This window comes from Pinus tabuliformis, chromosome 8, assembly GCF_031772625.1.
Source record: "Pinus tabuliformis cultivar Carrire ecotype Pingquan chromosome 8, CPIR1, whole genome shotgun sequence".
NCBI lineage: Eukaryota > Viridiplantae > Streptophyta > Pinopsida > Pinales > Pinaceae > Pinus > Pinus tabuliformis.
The window spans coordinates 42,832,467-42,846,445 of record NC_142294.1 but is presented as its reverse complement, the minus strand read 5'-3'; positions in this window follow the sequence as shown (position 1 = coordinate 42,846,445).

The window sequence follows — 13,979 nt, the reverse complement described above, 5'->3', positions numbered from 1 at the left end:
GACAGGTCCAAGACTCACGACGAAGCTGGAGCAGGTTGTGTCTTGGTAGATCCCAAAAGGAACAAATTTTTGATTTCTTGCAAGCTAGAGTTCTAATGCACCAACAACACTATAGAATATGAGGCACTAATCCTTGGCCTCAAAGAAAGCCATAGATCTAGAGGTGGAGTGCCTGAAGGTAATCGAGGAATAAAAAATTATTACAAGACAAGTACACAACACGATTCACTATTTTTCGCCTCACCTCAAGAATTACTAGCAAGAGGTATGGCACTTCATAAACTCGTTTAAAGCTTTTAACATTATTTCAGTTCCTAGATTTAATAACGCCGCTTCCAATACTCTGTCCATTGCAACAACCAGATTTATGCCCCTAGGGATGGGTTTTCAATTGAAATTGTTTATAAATCAACTATTCCTGATAACATAACTAACTTACACATTTTCAATGATGACCAACAGATACTGGACTTCACGACGAATGCATAAGTGTTTAAAGACATAACGATCAAGGAGGAGGAGCATGAAAGGTCCCTGCAGGAAGAAGCAGACTCACATAAGGGAAACCCTATACCTAAAGGGGTAGTCATGTTAGAAAAATTGTTTGATTTACAAAATCGTTTTCAAGGCCCGACGAACACCAAGATCCAAATTTCCACCCTCTCGCATGATCAAATGAAACTCGGAACCGAGTTCGACCCAAAATGCGTTAGCATAGGACTGGGATGCTTCCACAAGGAAAGGCAAGCCCTCATCAACCTATTTAAGAAGTATCGTGACATTTTCTCTTGGAGATATGTCGACCTGAAAACATATGATATGAAGATCATCCAACATGTTATTACTATGAAAGAAGGGGCCAAACCATTTCAGCAAAAGTTGAGAAAAGTGCATCCCACATTAGAACCCCTCATCGAGAAGGAACTAAAGAAGCTTTTGGATTCTCGCATTATCTTCAAGGTTATACACTCTACTTGGTTAGCCAATTTGGTTCTAGTATGGAAGAAATCTGGAGAGATCTGTTTATGTGTCGATTTCCAGAACCTCAATTGGGCATCAGACAAAGACAACTACTCGATTCCCTCCATGGAGAATATTCTCCAAATTGTCTCGGGATCAGAAATATTCTCCTTTCTTGATGGCTTCTCCAGCTAAAATCAAGTCCTAGTAGTTGAACCAGACCGGATTAAAACAAACTTCAAAACAAAGCGGGGAACTTTCACATTTCGTCGTATGCCATTCAAAATTATTAATGCTGGGGAAACATTCCAAAGAGCAATGGATATCACGTTCGGGGTTTAATGGGTCAAAGTGTGGTGGTCTACCTCGACGATGTCGTTGTTTTTTTAAAGAAGAGGTTTGATTGCCTTCACCATTTGAAGCAAATGTTCGAATGGTACCGGAAATATGGAATTTCACTCAACCCTAAAAAAATCATATTTGTAGTTTTTGAGGGAAATCTCCTCGGACATATCATCACTAAAGATGGAATCACTGTCGATCACGATCGCGTAAAAGATATAGCACAGACCCCTCCACCGAGCAACAAAAACGTTATGCAATCCTTCCTTGGTAAAATCAATTTTATCCGCAAATTTATTTATGATTTTGGGCAAATTGTTAATCCTTTGCAGAATATGATAAAGAAAGATTCAGTCTTCAAATGGAATCAGGAAGAAAAAGAGTCTTTTCATCGCATCAAGAAATAAATTGCTGAGGCGCCTCCCCTTTTCAACCGGACTTCAGTAGGGATTTCATATTATACACTTTCGTTTTAGATTCGTCCTTAGCCACAGTCCTCACGCAAAAGGATAACAACATTGATGAACATCCTATATATCCTTCATGAGCAGAGGGTTGCGAGGCGAAAAACTCAATTACCCCGACATTGATAAGCAGGCGTACGCAATCTATAAAGCAATGAAACACTTATGACCATACTTTCTTAAAAACCATGTCACAGTAATGGTCCTGCACCTGGCCGTCAGATCACTCTTTGTCCAACAAGAGCTAGGTGAGAGGAGAGGCAAGTGGATGAATTCTCTATAGGAGTATGATTTGGAGTTCAAACCCTCACATACGGTGAAAGGACATGGGCTTTGTAAAATGACCGTTGAGGCTGCAGATCAACAGGGTTTAGAGGCAAAAAGATGGGAACATGAGATTGAAATGTACCAGAATGAGATGCTTGACTCACATTATCCATCATCATGGTACTATGACCTGAAACAATACCTAGTACAAGGTAGACCTACCACACAGTTTGTTTTCCAAGTAGAAGAGAACAATCAGACTCAAGGCTACCTTGTATCAAATGGTCCAGGGAAACTTATTCAGAAAGCACCACCTCGATGTGCTACTAAGATGTTTGGAACATGACGAGGCTCAGCGAGTGTTGAAGGAATTGCACGATGGACCCACGGGAGGCCACTATGTGGACGACACCACTACCCACAAGATCATGCGAGTAGATTTCTACTCACCCACACTCTTCAAGGATGCGAAGGCTTATGATCGAAAGTGTCCCATTTGTCAGAAGCACGCAGGAAGACATGCTCGGTCATCTGCCCCCTTCCAACCCATAGCAGTAGAAGGTCCTTTCCAACAATGGGGGTTGGATGTCATTGGAGAGGTCGTGCCAAACACATCAAAACAACACAGTTATATACTCACAACCACCAACTATTTCACCAGGTGGGTGGAGGAAATCTCGTTACGGAAAATCAATGACAATGAGGTAATATCTTTCATGAATTAATACATCATGCCTAGGTTTGGTGTCCTAACTTCACTTGTTTTTGATAATGCTACATATTTCTCGTCCTTAAATTTGTATGATTTTGCTTTGGAAAACAATATTGTTTTAAAACATTCAACCAAATATTACCCAAAATGGAATGGCCTAGCAGAATCTACCAATAAAAACCTTATTTGTATCCTCAATAAAACCTTGCTCTCCCACTAAAGAAACTGGCACAACGCACTCAGCAATTCCTTGTGGGCTGATTGGGTCACGCCCAAACCATCCCTCGGTACATCCCCTTACTTCTTGGTTTATGGGAAAGAAGCCATATTTCCTCTAACCTTTATCTCCTAGCTCTCAAACTAGCACAACAATCACAAGGCTCCCCTTGCCCTGCCATTCAAAGCTGCATTGACACACTCCTTAGATTGGAAGAGGAGAGACCAAAGACTAGGGAGAAATTTGTTGTTCACCAAAACCATATTAAGAGGTGGTTTGACAAGAAGTCTGCGAGAACACGTGAATTTGGTGTGGGAGATCTAGTTCTTAAACGGGATCGGGCCCATGAGGACAAGGGAAAACACACCAAGTTCCAAGCCTTGTGGATTGGTCCTTTCTAGATCAAAGAGAAAATTAGCCAGCACACCTATAAGTTGCAAACCTTAGGAGGGTGGATTGAACCCTTTTCTGTGAATGGCCAAGACCTAAGATTCTACTTCACCTAGCAGCCCTCAATGGTTGCTAGGCCCCACCTTGTACTATAATTCCCTTTTGTTTTCCCTTTCTAGTCAGTTTGCTTTTAAGCACAGTTTGAGTTTTGTTTGCTTTGAAATAAAAGTTTGGGATGTCAGGTGGAGGTTAGAACAACCCTGTGCTTTGGCTCCCATGGGTGCTCTATTGATCTAAAAATCACTCGTGTGTGACCTCAGTTAAATAATTATTGTATGAAGGTATTACAGACTCATGTGCTGGTGTGTGTCTATTTTATTTTAGGCAATGGATCGATCAGATTGAAAAATACACAGACACTGGAAAATGGAAAATAGTAAGGAAAACACAGTAAGCAAATGCAAGAACACAACAATTAATAAGGAGTTCACCCTATTCTCCAGGGCTACATCTTCGGTCCAGCTTTCAATGGTGGCCTTCTTTTATTGTGTCTTTAAAGCAGAGAATTACAATGAGGAGCTCAGTTTGAGTCTCCTGAAACAGAGAATGTTTGGTAGGGTGCTTCTTAGATTCCCAAAGCCACTAGAGTGCACAGACTCTTTTCCTTACCCACTCTTGACCTCTCTGGTCTTTAATGGGAGGAGCCTAATGTGGTGCTCAATTTCCCGACAGATCCTCTCAGGGATTGCTTGAACCTCTCAAGCTTTTTATCTGCTCGATGCTATCGATGGTCAGCTCGGCTCTATGTTTTCTGCTTCTTGCTTTACTGTCCTTTCTGTCTCTCGGTCTCACTGTCTTTTTATTTCTTACAATGCTCCCTCTCCTTGTTCTTTTTTCCTTCTTATGCTTTCTGTCTGTTCATGGCTAAAAGCCAATCTATCTCATGACTGCTCGCTTTCTCTTCCGCCCTTTTAGTTCGCCTGCTGCTGTTCGCTTGGAGTTCCTTGCGTTTACGTCTTTGCCAACGTCTCACAAGGAGTGGCCACTTGTCCTCTCATGAACTGCGCCAGCTCTTCCTCGACGGTTCGGTATTTCAGTTACACTGTGGAATGACTCATCCGCCAACTTGGCGGTCAAATCGGACGTCAAATTCTTATGTGTCGTGGCTTAATCCCCTGTCAAATCCAGTTCCTCCATCGGACATAATCTCCACCGTCAAATCTGGGGCCCCCAAATCCTACGACATTTTCTCATTTCGCACGGTTGACTTGCTCGACTGTTAGCGCGCGATGAGCAGCGGTTTTCTCTCTCATCCGCCGGACATGCGTCATGCGATGAATGGAATCACTCATTTTTCACCAAATCCGCTTACCGCTCGAGGATGCCTCCGATATATACTGCCAGTTTTGGAGCGTGGGTCCCGCCTTTCTCTTTAGTGCTTTCCCCACGGTTTCCTGGCTTCCATGCGATCGAGCGCTTCGGGGCTTTTTCTTTTCGAGGGGTTTTTCCTAGCATAATCGCGCATCAGAAATGCCCTCTGTTTCCTGATTCGGGCTTCCCAAGTGCTAGTTTTGCCTCCTACGCGGTCTCCATGGGCCTCGGTCGGCGTGCTTTTACCGAGGTCCTCGTCGTTCCTTGCTGGCTGCAAACTGCCACCGTCCAGAGGTTTTCCTGGTCGCTCTTTGCATAAATTTTGAAGTCTATCCTGATTCGATACAATCATGGCACTTTGATAATTTTCATGGATCCAATTCGGATCACGGCCTTCCCACTGAAAAAGCTTTTGGACCACCAAAAGTTGGTTTTCAAGAATCGACTAAGTGAGGGTACAATTGTATCACTTGTCCAATCTCTATCCACTTTGCACTGCTCGGTTTTGAACCCTTGAGCCCAACTCTAAGGTACTCAACATCTCCTCTGCGTGTCGTCCTCTCCTTCCTATGCAAAACTATATGTTCCTGCAATTCATTAAGATATTCAGGTAGCAGGTCATCAATAGAAGGCAATTGACTTTGCTCTTCGCGATCCTCAATCAGTGAGGGTTCAAACAATCTCAAGCAATCTGCATTTACGACTGAGTAGATGTGCATGTAAGCTGGTAGATCAAGGCGAAAAGCATTTTCACCAATCTTCTCAAGTATCCTGAAAGGTCCATACCTGATAGGTTTTAGCTTTTTACCTTCACCTTGCATCCTGTCCTTGCTGATGTACAACCAGACTTGGTCACCAACTTGGAAACTATGCTCCATCCAATGCTTGTCATGCCTTGCCTTGTATTTGGCTTGGCTCTTTTCTAGCTGTTCCTGTACTACCTGGTGGATCTCTTGGATTTGTTCAATGAACCTAGTTGCCCTGTCCACATCACTGTGTCCCTCAACTGTAGTGTCTTTACCAAAGACAAAATCCAAAGGAGACCTTGGGGTGAAACCAAAACAGGTCTGAAAAGGAGATCTTTGTGTAGAAGAATGTTTTACTCTGTTGTAAGCATGCTGCACATAACACAAATGTTCATCCCAAAGCTTAGGATGTTTGCTGCAATATCCTCTGAGTAATTGGATCACTATCCTGTTAACTACTTCTGTCTGGCCATCAGTTTGTGGATGAAAAGATGTGCTTTTCTTCAGTTTGGTGCCCATCAGTTTCCACAGACTTGACCAAAACTTCCCCACAAATCGGGTGTCTCGATAAGATACAATGGAAGTGGGCAATCCAAAATGAACCCATACATGTTCAAAGAATAGTTTTGCAGTTTGTTCAGCTGTAATCTGTTTATTACAAGGTATCAAAATACACATTTTGCTGAACCTATCTACAACAACATACAGATAATCATGACCTTTCCTAGATTTAGGCAGTCCTCCAAAAAAATCCATGGAAACACTCTCCCAAGGGTGAGAAGGAATTGGTAATGGAGTGTACAAGCCTAGTTTTCTGTTGCTGGGCTTGTTTTTAGCACACATAGTACACCCTCTTACATATCTAGAAATCATCTCATTCATTTTTGGTCAATAACAAAATCTTTGCAGATGTGCAACTGTTTTGCTTATCCCAAGGTGACCTGATATCAGAGAAGTGTGTGCTTCTCGAATTATCTTTACTCTCTCAGTTTGTGGAATGCATAACCTCCCACAATGGTATAAGAGTTGGTCCTTTACATGATTATCCAATTCTTCTACTCGTTTGCCTTGACTTAAAGTTGCATATACATCTTTGAAATCTATATCTTGATCATATTGTTCAATGTAACTCTCATGTAACACTGAATTATGCTTAAGTATAGTATATGCATTTGTAATGGGTCTAGATAACATGTCTGCAACTTTATTATGTATGCCCTTTTTATATCTGATGACTAGATGAAACTGGTGTAGAAAACCCATCCATCTATAATGTCTTGATTGCTGCAACTTAGTTTGGGAGTGTAGATATTGAAGTGGTTGATGATCAGTATGTATTACTGTCTCTTTGCCCATTAAGTAATGTTTCCACTTTTTCACACTCTGTACTAATGCATACAATTCTTTATCATATGTAGGATAGTTAACTACTGCAGAATTAAATGTCTCAGAATGATAACATATGGGTTTACCGTGCTGTGTCAACACTGCTCCCATGGCATAGTCACTGGCATCTGTTTGGATCTCAAATGGTCTTTGAAGATCAGGCAGTGCTAGTACAGGTGTTGTACTAATCTTTTTTTTCAAGGTGTCGAAGGCATTCTGCTGTTTGCCTCCCCACTGAAACACCTTGTTCAATCCTGTTAAAGCATGTAAAGGGAGCTGTAATTAGGGAAAAGTTAGAAATGAACTTTCTCCAATATTGTGTTGCTCCTAAGAAGCTTCTAACTTTTGTAGTAGATTTGGGTTTAGGCCAGTTTATAATGACTGCCACCTTAGAGGGATCTATCTTCAATTCACCACCCCCTACTATATGACCCAAATAGATCAAAGATGTTTTTACAAATTCACATTTTGAGAGTTTAACATAAAGTTTTTCTCTTTTCAAAACATCTAATGTCTACTTAACATGCTTTAAGTGTTCTTCCCATGTTTTACTAAATATCTGAATGTCATCCAGACACACAATAACAAAATCATCAAGAAAGGTCTGAGTACATCATTCATTAATCTCATGAAAGTAGCAGGAGCATTAGTTAAGCCAAAAGGCATAACCAGCCATTCATACAATCCTTGCTTTGTTTTGAAAGCAGTATTCCATGCATCTTGTTCTGCAACTCTGACTTGATGGTATCCACTATGCAAGTCTAACTTGGAAAAATAAACAGCTTCTTTCAATTGATCTAAAAGATCATCTATGCGAGGAAGGGGATAACGATTTTTGATTGTTATCTTATTTAGTGCTCGGTAATCAATGCACATTCTCCACGAGCCATATTTCTTTCTCACCAAAACGATTGGTAACCCACATGGTGATTTGCTAGGTCTAATGAACCCTTTCTTAAGCAACTCCTGCACCTGCTTCTTGATTTCAGAATTCTCTAAAGCGGACAACCTCTTATGCCTGTGGTTGCAATAGTTGTTTCATCTCCTAAGTCTGACCCCAAATCTTTCTGAATAGCTGCAACAGTCTTCTTCTTCTTTCCATCGAACTTCTTAGGTCTCAGCTCTAGATGCAGAATACAACAGTGCTCATCATCATGCCCATCCTTTTTACAGTGAGTGCATGAAGCCTTGCTTTTCTGTGCAGTGTTAGTCTTCCTGGCTTTCCATTTCTTCTTTCTTTCCTCCTTATTCTTGCTTGCAGTGGGTTGGGATGATCCCCCAACTTCTGGACTTCCATTCTTTCCTCTAGCTTCTAGATGAGTAGCTTGTATAGATACCTCATCTATACTGGTGGGATTAAACATGAGGATAGTGTGCCTCATGTAGCTGTGTAGACCACCAATGTACTTCAATAGAGTCTCAGGTGAGTCTAATGAGATTCCTAGAATCAATGCTCTCTTTCTAAATTCTTGAGTGTACCATTGCACACTTTTCCCTTTCAACTGTCAAAGAGTTTGCCAACTCATCATGGCTTGTTGCATGTAGGCCAATGGATAGAACTGCTTTTTGATTGCAGAAACAAATTCACTCCAGACAGAGATAATCTTACCATGTCTCCTCAGATCATGTTGGGTCCTGCCTTCCCACCAAACCAAGGCAGTGCCTCTAAGACGTAGGCTTGCCAGCTGAATCTTGCTCTTGTCTGAGTTGATACTCTACACTCTGCAATAAACATCAATTTGCCTAATCCAATCGTCTAGCTTTTCTGCATTCAACTCTCCATCATATATAGGTAAATCAAATTTAACATCTATTTTAATCAAATATGCCTTCTTTTTGTGTTCAGGGCTGTTAGGAGGTGTGAGAAAGCTTTCCTCTTTCCCTTTTCCTTTTGAGTGGTCATGGAGGAAGGACTCATCTTCTCCTTTGTCTTGTTTGGAGCCTGACGCATCTTCATCCTTGTGTTTTCTAAAGTCCTTATACATTTCTTCTAACATGGACCTTATGGCTAGGAAACTATCTATGAATTGAGGGTCTGGCCCTACAGAACCTTCTTCTGACATTGTCTTCTAAGGATAGTCTCTCCCAATTTCAGGATTAGTTTCAACCAACTCTCCTTCTCCTAATTTGAGCTTTGATCTAGTGAGCATTCAATAGCTAAACAAACACAAGCTCGTCTAACCTTACAGCCTAGAGCTATGATACCACTTGATCTGAAAATCACTCGTGTGTGACCTCAGTTAAATAATTATTGTATGAAGGTATTACAGACTCATGCGCTAGTGTGTGTCTATGTTATTTTAGGGAACGGATCGATTAGATTGCAAAATACATAGACACTGGAAAATGGAAAACAGTAAGGAAAACACAGGAAGCAAATGCAAGAACACAACAATTAATAAGGAGTTCACCCTATTCTCCAGGGCTACATCTCCGGTCCAGCTTTCAATGGTGGCCTTCTTTTATTGTGTCTTTAAAGTAGAGAATTACAATGAGGAGCTCAGTTTGAGTCTCCTAAAACATAGAATGTTTGGTAGGGTGGTTCTTAGATTCCCCAAGCCACTAGAGTGCACAAACTTTTTTCCTTACCCACTCTTGACCTCTCTGGTCTTTAATTGGAGGAGCCCAATGTGGTGCTCAATTTCCCGACAGATCCTCTCAGGGATTGCTTAAAACTCTCAAGCTTTCTGTCTGCTCGGTGCTGCCTATGGTCAGCTCGACTCTCTGTTTTCTGCTTCTTGCTTTACTGTCATTTTGTCTCTCGGTCTCACTGTCTTTTTATTTCTTACAGTGCTCCCTCTCCTTGTTATTTTTTCCTTCTTCTGATTTTTGGCTGTTCATGGCTAAAATCCAATCTATCTCATGACTGCTCGCTTTCTCTTCCGCCCTTTTGGTTCGCTTGCTGCTGTTCGCTTGGAGTTCCCTACCTCTACGTCTTTGCCAACGTCTCACAGGGAGTGGCCACTTATCCTCTCACGAACTGCACCAGCTCTTCCTCGACGGTTCGTTATTTCAGTTACACCGTGGAATGACTCGTCCGCCAACTCAGCGGTCAAATCAGACGTCAAATTCTTATGTGTCGCGGCTTAATCCCCTTTCAAATACGGTTCCTCCATCGGATGCAATCTCCACCATCAAATCTGGGGCCCCCAGATCCTATGACATTCGCTCATTTCGCGCGGTTGAGTTGATCAACCGTTAGCGCGCGATGAGCAGTGTTTTTCTCTCTCATCCGCCGGATATGCATCGTGCGATGAATGGAATTGCTCGTTTTTCGCCAAATCCGCTCACCACCCGAGGATTCCTCCGATATATACCGCCGGTTTTTGAGCGTAGGTCCTGCCTTTCGCCTTAGCACTTTCCCCATAGTTTCCCAGCTTCCATGTGACCGAGTGCTTTGGGGCTTTTCCTTTTCGAGGGGTTTTTTCCAGCGTAATTGTGCATCAAAAATGCCCTCTGTTTCCCGATTCGGGCTTCCCAAGTGCCAGTTTTGCCTCCTGCGCGGTCTCCATGGGTCTCGGTCAGCGCGCTTTTACCGAGGTCCTCGTCATTCCTTGCTGGCTGCAAACTGCCATCGTCCAGAGGTTTTCCTGATCGCTCTTTGCATAAATTTTGAAGTCTGTCCTGATTCGATACAGTTATGGCACTTTGATAATTTTCATGGATCCAATTCGGGTCATCTATGGAACTATTTATTGAATAAAACTTAAGATGTGACCAAAATAGATGTTCAAAATTGACAGTAGAGGGGAATTTGATGGCACACACAGTGCCTTTTGCTCGCGTCGGCTTATCCCAGCTGCTTACTTGGCCTGAATTTTGCGTTGTTCTAGCTCACCCGTTGTTTTGGGAATGAAAGGAAACTGAAGAAACCTTTTTGAGCACACACACATTCGGAAAAACAATAAGGTCTCTGAAAAACCATAAGCAACCTCTTTGCAAGCTAAATAAGTCAGGATTCCTCGTTTTCCCAGGCTTACACAATCACCTCAAATAAGTGCAAATAATCACAGAAAAATAAATTCCAATGAGCACATCCATTTATTAATAATAAGGGCTAAATGACTGACAAAGGCTTCCTGCGCAAAGAGGTGCGGCAATGACTCCGCCGGGGTAATGACCAGGATCGCTAGCAGTAGAGCAATATTTGCGATTTCTAGGTAGTGACTCCACCAGGTTACTATTTAGGCTCGCTGATAGCGGCGAAACACCAAAGTACCGTGACTATTATACTGAAAATACTTAAAGCTCATATCATTACTTCAAATTCCCTTTCCTTCCCAGACCAACATGAATTGATGGCCTATTCCATGTGTTAAAGGATGAGTTTTCACAGATTGGGGATAGCCGACCAATGTAAAGGAGAGACCAAAGTACCATCAGCGAGACCTACAACTCTATGGAAAAAGCACTCATTCAGTTCCCCCTTAAGCTAGGCCATAAGATGTCTCAAGATCCTGGAGTTATCACAGTGAATTGCCAATTTTTGTAGCTGCTGCAACAACCCCTCCAAAATTTCAATCTCTTCAAAATTTAGGAGCCCCTTTTAACTTACAAGATTTTTCCTCATCCTAAGAATTTGTTCAAGAGATCGAGAGACCAGAAAAGTCTCGCTTTCTTCCAAGTCAATCTAAGTCTCAATCTGGTCCAAGTCATCCAGTTGTAGCCGCATAATGCGACCTTTCCTTCGCATGCGACTTGGTCAGCCCATGTCACATAGGTCGCATAGGTCAGATCTATAAATATTGCAACCCTTGTGACCTATGCGACCGCGTGACCAATAGGTCGCTGGGTCTCAAGGTCACATAGGTCACATAGGTCGCAAATCACAACGATCATAGCCATACGACCCTTTTGACCTAGCGAACTTTGGAGGTCTTACAGGTCCAATAGGTTGCAAGGTCCCATTTCTCCCCCACTCAGGGACTTACAACCCATGCAACCCCTGCACGTGTGACCAAAGATATATATAACTAGTTGCCCAAGGCTCATTTGTAATGGTTCTTTGGCCAGACAAGAGATGAGGAGTTTTGCAACTAGGGCGTGCACGCATTTTCTATGTCCAAGTGTCGTTCTCCTCCATCACGACCCTGCATATTGAAACCTTAGGGGGTTTTATCAACATTTCGACCTAAGTTCGCACCACAAGCCTCAAATCAATGCCTCTAGCCTCATGAAACCCCCTTTTGCCTCCCTCATAGTCATTACTCACCCTTAGCCACCCATTTTTTCTCCAGTGAGGCTGACCATTTGGCCTTGAGGAATTCCAAACATCTACCTAAGCCTTACACTTACCTTTTAACTTTCTTAGTGCACAGGTCGCATGACCCATAGCCACTATAACCTAAATCTCATGACCGGTGTGACCCCGTGAGACTGATGTGACCCCCGTGACCCATGACTCCTCTCTTCTAATTAGTCGCTAAGTCACACTCTTGTCCTTGCGACCCCTGCGACCGCTTTCCCTTGCGACCTACCTAAAGACCTCCTCACAACATCTGGAACTGATTTTATTTAAGCAATCTCTTTTATTGTTTTTTCCATGCTGTCACTCTCAGCGTGAAATTGTTTGTTCGACATGCCAGGTGACGTGGATCTCGAGTGCATCTCCATCTCCTATTTCGAAGACGAGATTTCACCCCTGAATACAAAGGCCGTTCAGAGAAGCTCAGGGATCTTTTCACTGGAGATCTATCAGTATGAGGAACCACCCATCTACGGAGACATGACCTGCAATATCAATAAGCCTACAAGGCTCTCCTGGTACAACATCTATGAAGAGTTCGCCAAGCCGAACATACTAGAAACCTAGGAAGATTTCCCAGTGTACCTAAATATCAAGAGGTCTAAACTACACAAGATAATGTCACACCCTCCTATTTTTTTGTGTGCTGAAATTATTTATTGGATCCTACATAACATAGATACAGATTCATGGACATTCAAGAACCATATTGGCGCACCCTTAGAAACAATCTCTTCTACGGATATTGCCACTTATTATAGACTCCCTGAGAAGCAGGACACTTTCAACACCCTGTGGCTCTCTATTTATGTGATGCTGACCAAAGACATCCTGAGGGAACAGTGGCAAGGCCCATCTAAATTCTGGGCTAGAGAAAATCAAGTGTATAGAACATAAGGGCTAAGAAAAGTTTATCAACTGATTTCCGCCATGATGTGCCGCTTGTATGACAAAGCAGACTGTGATGTATTCCACGGTACCTGGGTTCTTCTCATGTACGTTGTTGCCACCCGTGGAACAGTCTTCAACTGGGCGAGCATTCTTGTGTTGGCCCTGATGACAAACATCATCGCAACTAAGCATCTAGAGCTAGAGTAATCACCATAATTATACATGGCTTCATACCTCCTAGATGTTGCCTGCGCAATATGCCAGTTTGATAACTGGAGCTATAACTGGGATACATCAGCAGTGAGCCCCATGTACCACAGCTACAAGGTCTTCTGGGACACCTCCTATAAGGGTATGATAGATGTTATTTCTGAATCTTTTATCACCTCACTATATCAACGAATATTTGGGGAGGAGCCCCCATGCATGTCAAAGAGGGCCATGGAAACAATTATCAAGGTGGCACATTGGTTCCCAATCCAGGAAGGTAGGTTCATTAGAGTTTTCGGTACCCATAAGGCCCCTCATGCTCTACACAAGTTTGTCATAGATAAAGTACTCCTGCGAGAGGCATGCTACCAAATGACGTAAGGTTTCTCGAGGGTACTAAGAAAAGGCAAGAAGAAAGCATGGCCAACTTTCCCACTCATCATAGGAGCATATGTAGTTGAGAAATTCAAGCAAGTAGAAGAAGCAGTTAAAGCTTTGAAGGGTAGTCACTTTTTAACCCTCAACTATCGAACGTACGACCCTGAGAAAGTTGCAGCTGCCCACTGCAATAGGGAAAAAATTAATTGGTCATATTCACGAAGACGGGGTCAAGAATTGGTATAATGCCTCTAAGGAACTCAGCCCCAGTGAGAAATAGGAAAGGGATGAGGAGCTCCTCGAACACTCCCAGGAAAATTTCAGTCTTCAAGAGAGAGCCTCCACCCTGAAGAAGAAACAACAGGAGACATAGAAAGCCATCGAGAAATCCGAGAAGCAG